Raw genomic sequence first — 13,457 nt, 5'->3', positions numbered from 1 at the left:
TACTTCACAGCCCTGGGCATTTTGTGATTTATGGGTGCCCGTCAGAACCAAAGCCCCCGAGCGCAGGGATGGTGAGAGACTGTGAGGTTCATAGTTTTACGTACAGTCCCTAAACCCAATAAATAGTCGTGGAACAAAGAACAAACGCACTCGGGAGGAAAGAAGGCGCGTCTGCCTTTGCACACAAGCCCTGGTGCTGCCGGATCCAGCACACTGCAAACAGCAAAACACAGAGCCCACCCTACGGTCTCCGCGGCCAGTGACATCACTAAAGCGGGTCACGTGCCTCGGGAGGCCCCGCCCCTCGCGTGACGCCACGGGCCTAGGCTTTTCCCAACCGCCCCGCCCCCGTATCTCCTCCACACAGAAGCGCTACAGCCAGCTGTCAAGGCGGCTGATTGTTGGTGTTGCGGCCGCCGCTGGGAGGCCGCGAGTCGGTGAGTCGCCTCGGCGTATTCGGAGACGGCCTCTCGCGGGACAGCCCCCCCACCCGGGAGCAGAGAATGAGCACTCGCGCTCCTTCGGGTCGGGGTGACCCCGGGCCGCAGCGCCTCCTCCCCGCCCCCTCTGCCGGCCGGCGCGGTGCAAGCCGGGCAGCGTAGTCCCCGCACCGGCGCGCGGGGGCGCACTCGGCTCCCAGAGGCCCCTGCGCTGGGGGTGTGCTGTGGAGCCTCGGCCCCTAGGAGCTACTCCTGCGGGCGTCCAGCTGGCCGTGGGTGCCGGGACTCTCGAGGTAAAGCTGACCGAGGGGCGGCGTGGCTGGGCCCGCCCCTGCTCTGGGTGCTACCGAAACCCGTGCGGCGCTGGGGACTTCGGCGTGTGCAGTTGCGGGGCTGCGCGCCTCGAGTTATCGGCTCAGAATGGCCGGCCCACTTGCTCGGGGTCCCGTTTGTCACGCCTCTGCTCGTTGTTCTGGTAGGGAAGGTTGTGGACAAACGTCAACTCCGTTGTTCCGTGGGAGATGGCGGGGAGAGGCGGGTGCTGTGTTCTGACGGAAAGGGGCTCGGGGGCAGCCCCGTGGCCAAGCAGTCCTGCCGAGCTCCGCGGTGACCTTGGTCGCGTCTCTCCCCCGCCCGACTCCAACGTGTGGAAGTCGCGGGCGGCGGCGAGGCCAGGGGGTGAGGCGGTGGCCTGGAAAGACAGGCCTCACGCCGTCGAGGACCTTGGTGTAGTTGGGTTCCCAGGGGCTTCTCCACAGGTGTCAGGTAGGTTGGAGTGAATGGCTGTAAGTTTCTCCGGATGTGGACCTAGGAGCCTCTGCGTCAGAACCATCCGGGGCCCACTCCTGGGGTTCTGATTCAGCCGTTTTGGCGTGTGGCCCCCAGTCTGTATTTAATAAGCTTCTCAGATAATTCCCAGGACTGCTTGGAGCTAAGAACCTCTTTCCCAGAGTGAGGAGGATGGTGGGCCTGGGGTAGGGATGGTCAGTTGCGTTTCTACCAGCTTTGTGTGCGTTCTGGGGCCTGATGCTGGGCGGGGCAAGTAGGACCGCTCTCCCCCCGTCTTCGTGGTCTTCGCTGCTTCCCTGCCCTCCAGTTCTGGCCTGGACATTGAGCCATTGATCTCAGCTCTCTAATTCCCCGCTGTGAGTGACTCTGTTGCCCAAACCTGGAATCCCCTGCCTGACTTACACAGGGCAGGTTAAATAACATAAATAGGCACAAAATAACTCAAAGACAATCTCTAGCTACACTGCCCCTGCCTGAAGGGGCCTTCCTGACAGCCCTGAAGCCTCCCACACCCTGCTCACAGACCTCTTCTCTCCTGTGATAGAGTCACAGCCCCTGCTAGGCTATGACCTATATATGTTTTGTAAACTCTTCTCAAGTGTCACTTGGCTTCCCCTGAAATGTCTGCTGAACTAAGGAATCAAGAGAGTTAAGTCTTTTTGCTGTTGTTGTTTGTTTTTTTGAGACATTCTCACTTTGTTTCTTACTCCCTGTAGAGTGCTTTAGTGTCATAACTCACAGCAACCTCTAACTACTGGGCTCAAGTGATGCTCTTGCCTCAGCCTCCAAGTAGCTGGGACTACAGGTGCCTGCCACAGTGCTCAGCTATTTTTAGTAATGGGGTCTTGGTCTAGCTCAGGTGATCTGTCCATGTTAGCCTCCCAAAGTGCTGGGATTACAGGCATGAGTCACCGCACCCAGCCTAAGAGTGTTAAGTCTTTTCGGATGTGATTTTTGCCAAGGCTGGGATAGTTTAGGGTGTCTGCACTAGTAGCTGCTTTGGCATGAAAGAGACTAGGTCTGGTGGCTGCAAGCCCTTCCTAGTCTGAGTCTCAGGAGAAGCAGCTATTGCACCTGCCCAGAGACCAAGCCAGCAAGCAAGGCATGGCCAGTGCACAGCCAGAGGGGTGGCCAGAGGGCTCTGTGCCTGCCGGTGTCTCTGCCCTTGCTTTGCTCTGCAGAGCTCTTGAGAGAGTGATAGGGCCTTGTAGGTTTGAGGTGGTCTCTCTGTTGGATTAGCACATAGCTCAATCTGGGAAATGAAGAGAGAGCAGAAAGGTCAGGTTGGCCCGAGGCTAGCTTCACGCACTCATTTCTTCCTAACACCTGGCTTTTGAGCATGGATTAACAGTGTGTAAGATCTGAAGAATCTGAATGGATAAAGATGCTACCTGATTTAAGGGATCTTAAAGTTAATGGACACAAACCAATGATTGGTAAACAATGTGGTAAGGGCTATGATAGATGCATCTGGCAAGACCAAAGAGTAAAGGTTTTCTGGTAATTCTAAGGATTTTCCCCAAAATTTGGAGATAGTAGCGGGACACTGCATTTCAAAGAATTCCTCTTCAGTCCTTCTAAGGCAGTGGTTCTCAATCTTCCTAATGCCGCAACCCTTCAATACAGTTTCTGTGGATCACAACCCACAGATTGAGAACAGATGTTCTAAGGCAACCCAAAAGTTAAAAATCAACCAACATAGGTGACATTATATAGTCTTCAGAATAGTTCATCTAGATTATTATTCCCCCACAAAAGGTTTGTTCTTGCTTTATGTAGTCTCTTTTGTGGGACAGATCTCATGAGAGGGAGATAACGTGGATGTGCATCTCTCCCTTTAGCCCCCTTTTGTCCTCACAAAGTGGAGAACTAGTCAATGTAAGTAGAGAAATCAGTGGTATCATGGGATAATGAGAGTTTAGGAGCTCAGTGCTTTAATTTATACTCAGTACTTTGCAAATAATGCTCTGAAGGTAGAACTGAGAGACTACAGTCTGATGCAGAAATTGCTGCAAAGTGCTGTTGAACCCTCAGCTAGGATGGTGCCATGATTAAAAGCCTGAGATCTACAGTCAAGGTTTGAATCCTGATCCTCCAGCTTGGTGACTTTGAGCAAATTATTTAGTGTATCTACCTCGTAAGTCTGTAAAATAGGCATAATAAAATCTTGCCTCCATAATTATTGTAAAGGTTAATGATAAAGCCACATCAAGTCCCCAGCAGAGTATACAGAGCATTCAATAAATGAGCATTCAGTAAATGATAAGTGAATGAAAAATCTTTTCAAACAGGTAGTCACTTAAAGAAATAAACTTGGATAGTGATGGACCTGCCGAATAAAACTGGCTCACCCCCGGGCAGCGCCTGTGGCTCAGTGGGTGGGGCACCGGCGGCATATACCGAGGGTGGCGGTTCAAACCCAGCCCCAACCAAACTGCAACAAAAATAGCCAGGCGTAGGGTGGCGCCTGTGGCTCAGTCGGTAAGGCGCTGGCCCCATATACCAAGGGTGGCGGGTTCAAACCCGGCCCCAGCCAAAATGCAACCAAAAAATAGCTGGGCGTTGTGGTGGGCGCCTGTAGTCCCAGCTACTTGGGAGGCTGAGGCAAGAGAATCGCTTAAGACCAGGAGTTGGAGGTTGCTGTGAGCTGTGTGAGGCCACGGCACTCTACCGAGGACCATAAAGTGAGACTCTGTCTCTACAAAAAAAAAATAGCCAGGCGTTGTGAGTGCCTGTGGTCCCAGCTACTTGGGAGGCTGAGGCAAGAAAATCGCCTAAGCCCAGGAGTTGGAAGTTGCTGTGAGCTGTGTGACGCCACAGCACTCTACAGAGGGCAATAAAGTGAGACTCTTGTCTCTACAAAAAAAAAAAAAAAAAAGCGGCTCACCCCTAAACCTGGAGAATCCTGCCCTGCTTAGGAGAGAAGGCTTGAGTGACCACTTCTCAGCTCTCAGATTCCCCAGGCCTTCTGTATTGCCCAGGGGTCAGGCCATAGTTTCTGTCTCCAGTGTGGCCAAGCTCAGGTGCTGTGTGTTTGCCTGCTGTGCATGCACTGTAGGTCACACTGTGACCCATTTGCCTGTGGCCCCAGGAAAATGAGCCAAAAAGGAACTGTACCTGGTGGAAGTGATGGCCGAATGCTCTAGGACTCCCCACCTCTTTTAGCCATCTATTTGATGTTAGGACTTTGGGGGGGACCCACAGTAATACATGAGGCAGAATGCAGAAAATGGAGAACTATGAGACAAGCTATTGCCTGAGCCCTCCAAAAGCGACCCAGCTCAATCAGAGCAAAAGTAGGCATCCCTTTACTCTATAAAAGGGCCCACTCCTCTCCCACCTCAGGTGGAGAATTGCAGCCCGGCAGCATTCAAGTCCCTGATTTTTTTTTTTTTTTTTTTTTTTTTGAGACAGAGTCTCACTATGTCACCCTTGGTAGAGTACTGTGACATCACAGCTCACAGCAACCTCCAACTCTTGGGCTTAAGTGATTCTCTTGCCTTAGCCTACCAAGTAGCTAGGTGCCCATCACAGGTGCCCATCACAATGCCCGGCTATTTTTTTGTTGCAGTTGTCATTATTGTTTGGCAGGCCTGGGCTGGGTTCGAACCCACCAGCCTCGGTGTACGTGGCCAGCGCCCTAACTGCTGAGCTATGGGCGCTGAGTCTCACATCCCTGATTCTTGTTCCTCCATGGTACACATATGCTGTGTGACATGATCTGTTTTACTTCTACGTTTTACAGTACCCTTCTGCAGAAGGTAAGCTCCATTAAAACAGGCATTGTTCCCCCTAGGAAGTACCTGACACATAGTGGGTGCTGAGTATTTTTTGGTTGAATAAAATTATATACTATATCTGCATGTCAGCTGTCTTGTCCTATTAGCTAGACAGGTCACCAGACTCAAGGGACTACTGGCTGTGTGTGCTCCATTATTCCCTGAAGCATCAGGGTACTGTTTTGCGTGCAGAGTTGAATTCTTGCTCAGTTGGTTTAGGTTCTTGAGTCAGGCCTCATCTTGTCATACTGGTTTTTTTTTTTTTTGTTTTTGAGATAGAGTCTCAAGCTGTCGCCCTGGGTAGAGTGTTATGGCATCACAGCTCACAGCAACCTCCAACTCCTGGGCTCAAGTGATTCTCCTGCCTCCACCTCCCAAGTAGTTAGTGGGAGTACAGGCACCCGCCACATGCCCGGCCATTTTTGGTTGCAGCCGTCATTGTTGTTTGGAGGGCCTGGGCTGGATTTGAACCCACCAGCTCAGGTGAATGTGGCTGTCGCCTTAGCCGCTTGAGCCACAGGCGCTAAGCCTTGTCATACTGCTTTTTAAAGTCCTTGAGTTAGGGCTGCGTCCATAGCTCAGTGGGTAGGGTGCCAGCCACATACACCAAGGCTGGTGGGTTCTAACCCAGCCTGGGCCAGCTAAAACAACAATGACAACTGCAACAAAAATAGCTGGGCACTATGGCAGGCACCTGTAGTCCCAACTACTTGGGAGGCTGAGGCAAGAGGTTGAGATTGCCGTGAGCTGTGACACTATAGCACTCTCTACTCAGGGCAACAGCTTGAGACACTGTCTCAAAATAAATAAAGTCCTTGAGTTGCCTATGAGCTTGAGCCTAAGAGGTTGAGATTGCCGTGAGCTGTGACACCACAGCACTCTCTACTCAGGGCGACAGCTTGAGACACTATATAAAGTCTTTGAGTTGCCTATGAGCTTAGATGTATTCACACTGCCAGAGGCCTAGAAGGACCCCATCCCCATGGAGACAGCATGTTCTGGGTCTCATTTCTCTCCCCAGCAGCACTGCTTCATTTTTTGTCCTGGGTACCATGAAATCCAGAATGGGATTTCAGATTCCCCAGGCCTTTCTTCTCACTATGTCAACTGGATCCACATATAGTGGCGTACTGTACTGTGTGATGTCCTTTGTTAGGAGTAGGAGATCCCATTCAAGTATATTTTGAAAAACATTTTGGAGAATGTGTGAGAGAAAAGATGTGGCTGACAGTGATGTAGCAAAAGCATTGAGTGTGAGTCAAGACAATTGAAGTCCCATCTCTGCTCTGTCATCTTGAGCAGCTGGACAGCCAGTTCTCTTTCCAACCTGCTCGCCTGTCTTTGATGCCACAGGTGCCCCTGGTTTTGCCCGTTGTAACCAGCACTTCAGGGAGTGCCTTCAGTGGTGTTTAGTAATCGTTTAACACAGAAACGTGTCAGCTGAGACTTGGGACTCATTATCTTTGCTGGCCTTTTCAGCCCTGAACTGTAGTCTTTAGATATTTGTCATAGAGAAACATACACAAGGGCAAATATAAGGAAAGCACATTTTTCAAAGAAAAGCTCCAGAATAGTTCTGTTCCAGCCTGTTCCAGTGAACTCAAGGTCAGATGACCTTAGTTAAATTTCCATGTACTACTTCACGTAATGCAGTATAAAATGCTACTTAAATTTGTTCCTAAAGTACTTTCATTCTCACTCTTGTCATGCGCCTTTGCTGACATTTGTGTCCTTAGTACCTGAGCCACTGGCCCACAGAGCATGTTGTTAATTGGTGTAGGTTATCTGAGCACCCCAGTCTGCAGGGACAGCTCCACCACACCCCCAGACTAGTACTGTTTTCTTATTGATCTTGCACAGCTTCTTAACATGTGCGTTTTTTTTGAGACAGAGTCTCATCTTGTTGCCCTCACTAGAGTGCTGTAGCATCACAGCTCACAGCAACCTCCAACTCCTGGGCTCAAGAGATTGTCTTGCCTCAGCCTCCCAAATAGCTGGGACTACAGGCACCCGCCACAATGTCTGGCTATTTTTTTGTTGCAGTTGTCATTGTTTAGCTGGCCCAGGCTGGGTTCGAACCCACCAGCCTTGTTGTATGTGGCCGACGCTGTAACTACTGTGCTATGGGCACTGAGCCTTACCATGTGTTTTTAAAGTGCACTTAAAAAGGTAGTTTACATCAACATCCAGTGAGGGCAATTGTGAGGTTCCGCCCAGGAATAATTACTAATCTGCTATGTGTCTGCTCTTTTTATGTTGTCTTATTTATTTTTCCTGATTCTACCAGGTGACTTCTATAAGTGTTCATACTAGCACTGAGGTCCCTGCAGCTAATCTTCACCCAGCAGAACTTTCTTCAAAATAATTGAAAGAATACCCTGTAATCAGAGAAATTTCTTGTTGAAAAGTTGAAGTACTCTCCCCACCCATTCAGTGGTGGTGGGTCTTGAGTTTCAGATATATATGGTGACTGATGCTGTGGAGGAAGAAAACGAGCCTAGAGGTTCGCTTGCCACTCCTGCTCCCCCACAGAATGGGGGGACTGAGGTGAGGCCTGACTGGAGGCAGAGCTCTTTTCCCTGGACCAGTCAGAAGGCATTTGTGTGAAAATTGGACTCTTCCACCTTGGTGGCCAAGTAGCTTGACTGCACCTAAGGGCCTTATGCTTCAAAGATGAGAATGGTATGTCTTGATCTCACGCAGCAGACAGCTGGTCAAACAGAGGTAAAATTTTTTTTTTCTTGAGACAGTCTCACTCTGTTACTGCAGACTAGAGTGCCATGACATCATAGCTCATAGCAACCTCAAACTTGTGGGCTCAAGTGATACTCTTGCCTCAGCCTCCTAATTAGTTGGAACTATAGGCATGCGCCACCATGCCCAGCTAATTTTTCTATTTTTAGTAGAGATGGGGGATCTCACTCTTGCTCAGGCTGGTCTGGAACTCCTGAGCCCAAGTGATTCATCGGCCTCAGCCTCCCAGAGTGTTATGATTACAGGTTTGAGCCACCATGCCCGGCCAGTGAGAATTTTTTTTTTAAGGCTCCATTTTGATCACTTAGGTGATGGTTCTTTAGACACGGTGTTTCTGAAATTAGTTGGCCTTTTAGTGACTGAACCTGGCCTGTGGGACAGGTGCAGATGACTTTTTTAGTCATAAGTTATGGATGCAGCTATGTGTTTTTCTGCCCTTTGCTCCTTTCCTGTCCTGTCTGTCCTCCTTTGATTTTTCTGTGCCAGCAGTAGGACATGCAGATACAAGCTCTGCAGCACTGTCCTGCCTGGGAAGTGCACAGAGGGCTGGAGGAAATTGCTGGGCATGGGTTGGGAGGCCTGGGCTGTGTTTTCAGTTTGGGCTCCAGCCAGTGGCCTTGGGCAAGCCCTGTAACCTCATCACTCTCTGTTCTATTATGTGCCCAGTGTAGATTTTCTTTCTTTCTTTTTTTAAAGAGACAGTCTCACTTTGTTGCCCTTGGTAGAGTGCCATGGTGTCACAGCTCACAGCAACCTCCAGCTCTTGGGCTTAGGCAATTCTCTTGCCTCAGCCTCCCGAGTAGCTGGGACTACAGGCACACGCCACAATGCCTGGCTATTTTTTGTTGCAGTTTGGACAGGGCCAGGTTTGAATCCGCCACCCTCTGTATTTGGAGCCGGTGCCCTACTCACGGAGCCACAGACACCACCCCCAGTGGAGATTTTCTTACTGCCCTCTGACAGGTCACTGCTTGCTGGCTCTCCTGGCAGGTTTTCTGAGGCTAGGATGACCTTGGGAGGTCATGACGTTCTGAATATATAGGTTCTCAAACTATGGCCCACGGGCCACATGCAGCAGTGTGATTGTATTTGTTCCCATTTTGTTTTTTTGTTTTTTTTTTAAAGGTTACTTTATTTATTTATTTTTATTTTTATTTTTTTGCAGTTTTGGGGCGGGACTGGGTTTGAACCTGCCACCTCCAGCATATGAAGCCAGTGCCCTACTCCTTTGAGCCATAGGTGCTGCCCCCGTTTTGTTTTTTTACTTCAAAATAAGATAGGTGCAGTGTGCATAGGAATTTGTTCATAGTTTTTTTTAAACTATAGACTGGCCCTCCAACGGTCTGAGGGACAGTGAACTGGCCCCCTGTTTAAAAAGTTTGAGGACCCCTGGACTCTAGACCTTCAATTTGGAGCATTAGAAGGTGGTCTGGTATATAGAACTGACTCGTTCTACCAAACTTGCAGAGACCCTTGTAAAGGGCATGACATCAACTTATGCAAGGGAGGACTGCCTTCCAGCCCATTTTTTTGAGCGTGCTGTACAGAGCATTTTCTTCTCTAGGCAAAACTAGATCATAGTTTGAGGCAGGTTTCTGCACTGAAGGGGGATATGCATAAATCTAGCAGAATTATAATGAGCATTTTAAGAAAAAGCTTCATGCAAAGGAACTGCTCATAAGAGAAAAATTAGAAAGTACATGTAGATAGTTTCTGTATGTGTAATTATTTATTTTTTAAAAGACTCTGTTACCTAGGTTGGAATACAGTGGCACAATCATAGTTCACTGTAGCCTTGAATTGGGCTCAAATGATCCTCCTGCCCCAGCCTCCCAAATAGCTGGGACTACAGGTGTGCACCACAACACCTGGCTAATTTTTTATAGAGACAGGGTCTTACTATGTTGCTCAGGCTCATTTTGAACTCCTGGGCTCAAGTGATCCTCCCACATTAACTTCCCAAAGTGCTGGAATTATAGGCATGAGCCATTATGTCTGGCCTCTTGCTACTTTGAAGTTTAGAAGTCTATCTTTTGATTTTACTTCTACTTAGGAGCAGCCATGTTTTTTCCCTTTCTCTCTCTCTCTCTCTTTTTTTTTTTTTTTTTGAGATAGTCTAACTTGGTCACCCTTGATAGAGTGCTGTGGGAGCTTAGCTCACAGCAACCTCAAACTCTTGGGTTCAAGTGATTCTCTCGCCTCAGCCTCCCACATAGCTGGGACTATAGGTGTCCGCCACAGTGCCAGAGGGTCTTGCTCTTGCTCAGATTGGTCTTGAACTTGTGAGCTCAGCCAGTCCACCCGCCTCAGCCTCCCAAGTGCTGGGATTATAGGCCTGAGTCACTGCACTTGGCCCTTCTTTCTGTTTTTTCTTATGTACTTCCTTTTGCTCATGCTCCCTGTGTATTGTATGTGTATTTATTTATTCTTTGAGAGTCATCGAAGGTACAGAGAATTAGGTCACACTGATTGCATTTGTTAAAGTCCCTCTTACAATTTTGTTCCACCCTCAAGAGCTGTGCCATACACCATGACCCCCATCCCCCTCCCTCCTCCCTTCTCCTCACTTGCTTGTTCCCCTACCTACCCCTTGTATTAGCTTATATACTGCCTTCATATTAGAATAGAGTACATTGGATTCTTGCTTCTCCATTCTTGTGATGCTTTACTAAAAAGGATGTGTTTCATCTCCATCCAGGTTAATACAAAAGATGTAAAGTCTCCATCTTTTTTAGTGGTTGAATAGCATTCCGTGGTATACATATACCACAGTTTGTTAATCCATTCTTGGGTTGGTGGGCCTTTAGGTTGTTTCCACATCTTGGCGATTGTAAATCGAACTGCAATAAACAGTCTAGTGCAGTGGTTTGCGACCCACAGGAACTGTATTAAAAGGCCATGGCATTAGGAAGGTTGAGAACCACTGGTCTCGTGCAAATGTCCGTATGATAAAAGGATTTTTTTTCTTCTGGGTAAATGCCTAATAATGGGATTGCAACATCAAATGGGAGGTCTAATTTGAGTTTTTTGAGAATTCTCCATACTTCCTTCCAAAAAGGTTGTATTATGTTGCAGTCCCACCAGCAGTGTAAAAGTGTCCCTTCTCTCCACATCCAAGCCAGCATCTGCAGCTTTGAGACTTTGTGATCTGGGCCATTCTCACTGGCATTAGGTGATGTCTCAGGGTAGTTTTCATTTGCATTTCTTTGATGATTAGGGAGGATGAGCATTTTTTCATGTTTGTTATTCGTCTGTCTTCTTTAGAGAAGGTTCAGTTCAGGTTTCTTGCCCAGTGATATATAGGATTGTTGGGTCTTTTTTTGATAGATTAATTTGAGTTCTCTATAGATCTAGTTATCAAGTTTTTGTCCAGTTCATAACATGCAAATATCTTTTCCCATTCTGAAGGTTGTCTATTTGCTTTGGTTGTTGTTACCTTAGCTGCACAGAAGCTTTTCAGTTTAATTAAGTCTCATTTGTTTATTTTTGTTGTTGTTACAATGGCCATGGAAGTCTTCATAAAATCTTTCCCCAGACCAATATCTTCAAGTGTTTTCCCCACACTTTCTTTGAGGATTTTTATTGTTTCATGTCTTAGATTTAAATCTTTTATCCATCTTGAATCAATTTTTTAAAGTGTTGAGAGGTGTGGGTCCAGTTTCAGTCTTTTACATGTGGTTATCCATTTCTCCCAATACCATTTATTGAATAAGGATTCTTTTCCCCAGTGTTTGGTTTATCAAAGATCAGGTAGCTGTAAGATGTTAGTTTCATCTCATGGTTTTCTATTTGGTTCCAAATGTCTATGTCTCTATTTTTGTGCCCAAACCATGCTGTTTTGATCACTATGGCCTTATAATATAGCTGAAAGTTTGGTAGGGTGATACCCCTGGCTTTGTTTTTATTGCTAAGAATTGCCTTGGCTATACAGGGTTTCTTCTGGTTCCATACAAAGCAAAGAATTATTTTTTCCACATCTCCAAAGTATGATGATGGTATTTTAATGGGGATTGCATTGACTCTGTAGATCGCTTTGGGTAGTATAGACATTTTCTTTTTTTTTTTTTTCCTGTGCCCTAGGCATGAAACAGCTCTGGCCACCAACGCAGGCATCAAGCTAGGATGAACAAAGGGCTGTCAGTCTACTCTGCCCCTGACTGATGTAAGAGTAACACCACCAATGAGGTGCCTCTTTGCCCAATGCCAGGGGTTAGTATAGACATTTTCACAATGTTGATTCTTCCCAGCCATGAATGAGCATGGTAAGTTCTTCCATTTGTTAATATCTTCTGCTTTTTCTTTTCTTAGGATTTTGTAATTTTCTTTGATCACTTCTAGGAATCTTCTGGTTGAGTCTTTGAGGTTCTCTAAGTATAAGATCATATCATCTGCAAAGAGCAAGAGTTTGACCTTCTCTGCACCCATTTGGATGCCCTTTATTTCCTTCTCTTGCCTGAATGTATTGGCTATAACTTCCAGGACTGTGTTGAATAGTAGAGGCAATAGAGGACAATCTTACCTGGTTCCAGTTCTAAGTGGAAAAGGTTTCAATTTTACTCCATTCAGTGTAATATCAGTGGTGGGTTTGTCGTAGATAGCTTCCATCAGATTAAGCAATGTGCCATATATGCCTAAATTCTTTTTTATTGTTGGGGATTCATTGAGGGTACAATAAGCTAGGTCCTATGCCTAAATTCTTAAGTGTTCTAATTAGAAAAGGATGCTGAATTTTATCAAATGCATTTTCTTTTCTTTTTTTTTTTTTTTTTTTTTGAGACAGAGTCTCACTTTGTTGCCCTCGGTAGAGTGCTGTGGCATCACAGCCTGACAGCAACCTCCAGCTCTTGGGCTTAAGCAATTCTCTTGCCTTAGCCTCCCGTGTAGCTGGGACTACAGGCGCCCGCCACAATGCCCAGCTGTTTTTTTGTTGCAGTTTGGCTGGGGCTGTATTTGAACCCACTATCCTCAGTATATGGGGCCAGCACCCACTCGCTGAGCCACAGGCACCGCCTCAAATGCATTTTCTATTGAGAGGATCACATGGTCTTTGTTTTTGCTTCTGTTGATATGGTGAATTATGTTTATGGACTTGCGTATGTTAAACCAGCCTTGCATCCCTGGGATGAAACCTTCTTGATCATGATGAATGTGATGAATGATTTTTTTAATGTGTGGCTGTAATCTTTTGGCTAGGTTTTTATTGAGAATTTTTGCGTCTATATTCATTAGTGAAATTGGTCTGAACTTCTCCATTTTAGTTGGGTTTTTTCCTGGTTTTGGTATCAGGATGATGTTTGCTTTGTAGAATGTGATGGGGAAAATTTCTTCCTTCTCAATTTTTTGGAGTAATTTCTGCAGTATAGGAATAAGCTCTTCTTTTTGAAGGTTTGATAGAATTCTGGTGTGAAGCCATCTGGACCAGGCCATTTTTTTGGTTGGGAGTTTTTTTATTGTTTCTTCAATCTCAGTTCTTGAAATCAGTCTGTTCAAGAGATGTATTTCTTCTTGGTTAAGTCTAGGGAGAGGATGTGATTCCAGGTATGGATCAATTTCCTCCACATTGTCAAATTTCTGGGCATAGAGTTTCGTATAGTACTCAGAGATGATGTCTTGTATCTCTGTGGCATCTGTTATTTCTCCTTTACCATTTCTGATTGAGGTTATTAGAGATCTTACTTTTCTGTTCCTAGTTAAT

At 46.7% G+C, this 13,457-nt stretch overlaps 1 protein-coding gene and 1 pseudogene across 2 annotated transcripts in view; one reads left to right on the top strand and one right to left on the bottom strand.

Annotated features, from left to right (window-relative positions):
- Window positions 1–484: 484 nt before the first annotated feature.
- CDIP1 (cell death inducing p53 target 1) overlaps window positions 485–13,457 on the top strand; it is a 42,451-nt gene continuing 29,478 nt past the window's right edge. Inside the window, exon 1 of one of the 2 annotated variants that reach the window (XM_053556136.1) lies at window positions 485–733. The gene's annotated coding sequence lies outside the window, so the exon portion shown is untranslated. The remainder of the gene's footprint in view (window positions 734–13,457) is intronic. The other variant, XM_053556135.1, reaches the window with a different exon arrangement.
- LOC128563017 (uncharacterized) lies at window positions 11,830–11,974 on the bottom strand (annotated as a pseudogene).

The sequence above is a fragment of the Nycticebus coucang genome, chromosome 12, assembly GCF_027406575.1.
Source record: "Nycticebus coucang isolate mNycCou1 chromosome 12, mNycCou1.pri, whole genome shotgun sequence".
Taxonomy (NCBI): Eukaryota; Metazoa; Chordata; class Mammalia; order Primates; family Lorisidae; genus Nycticebus; species Nycticebus coucang.
This window is presented reverse-complemented; position numbering and strand designations above follow the sequence as displayed.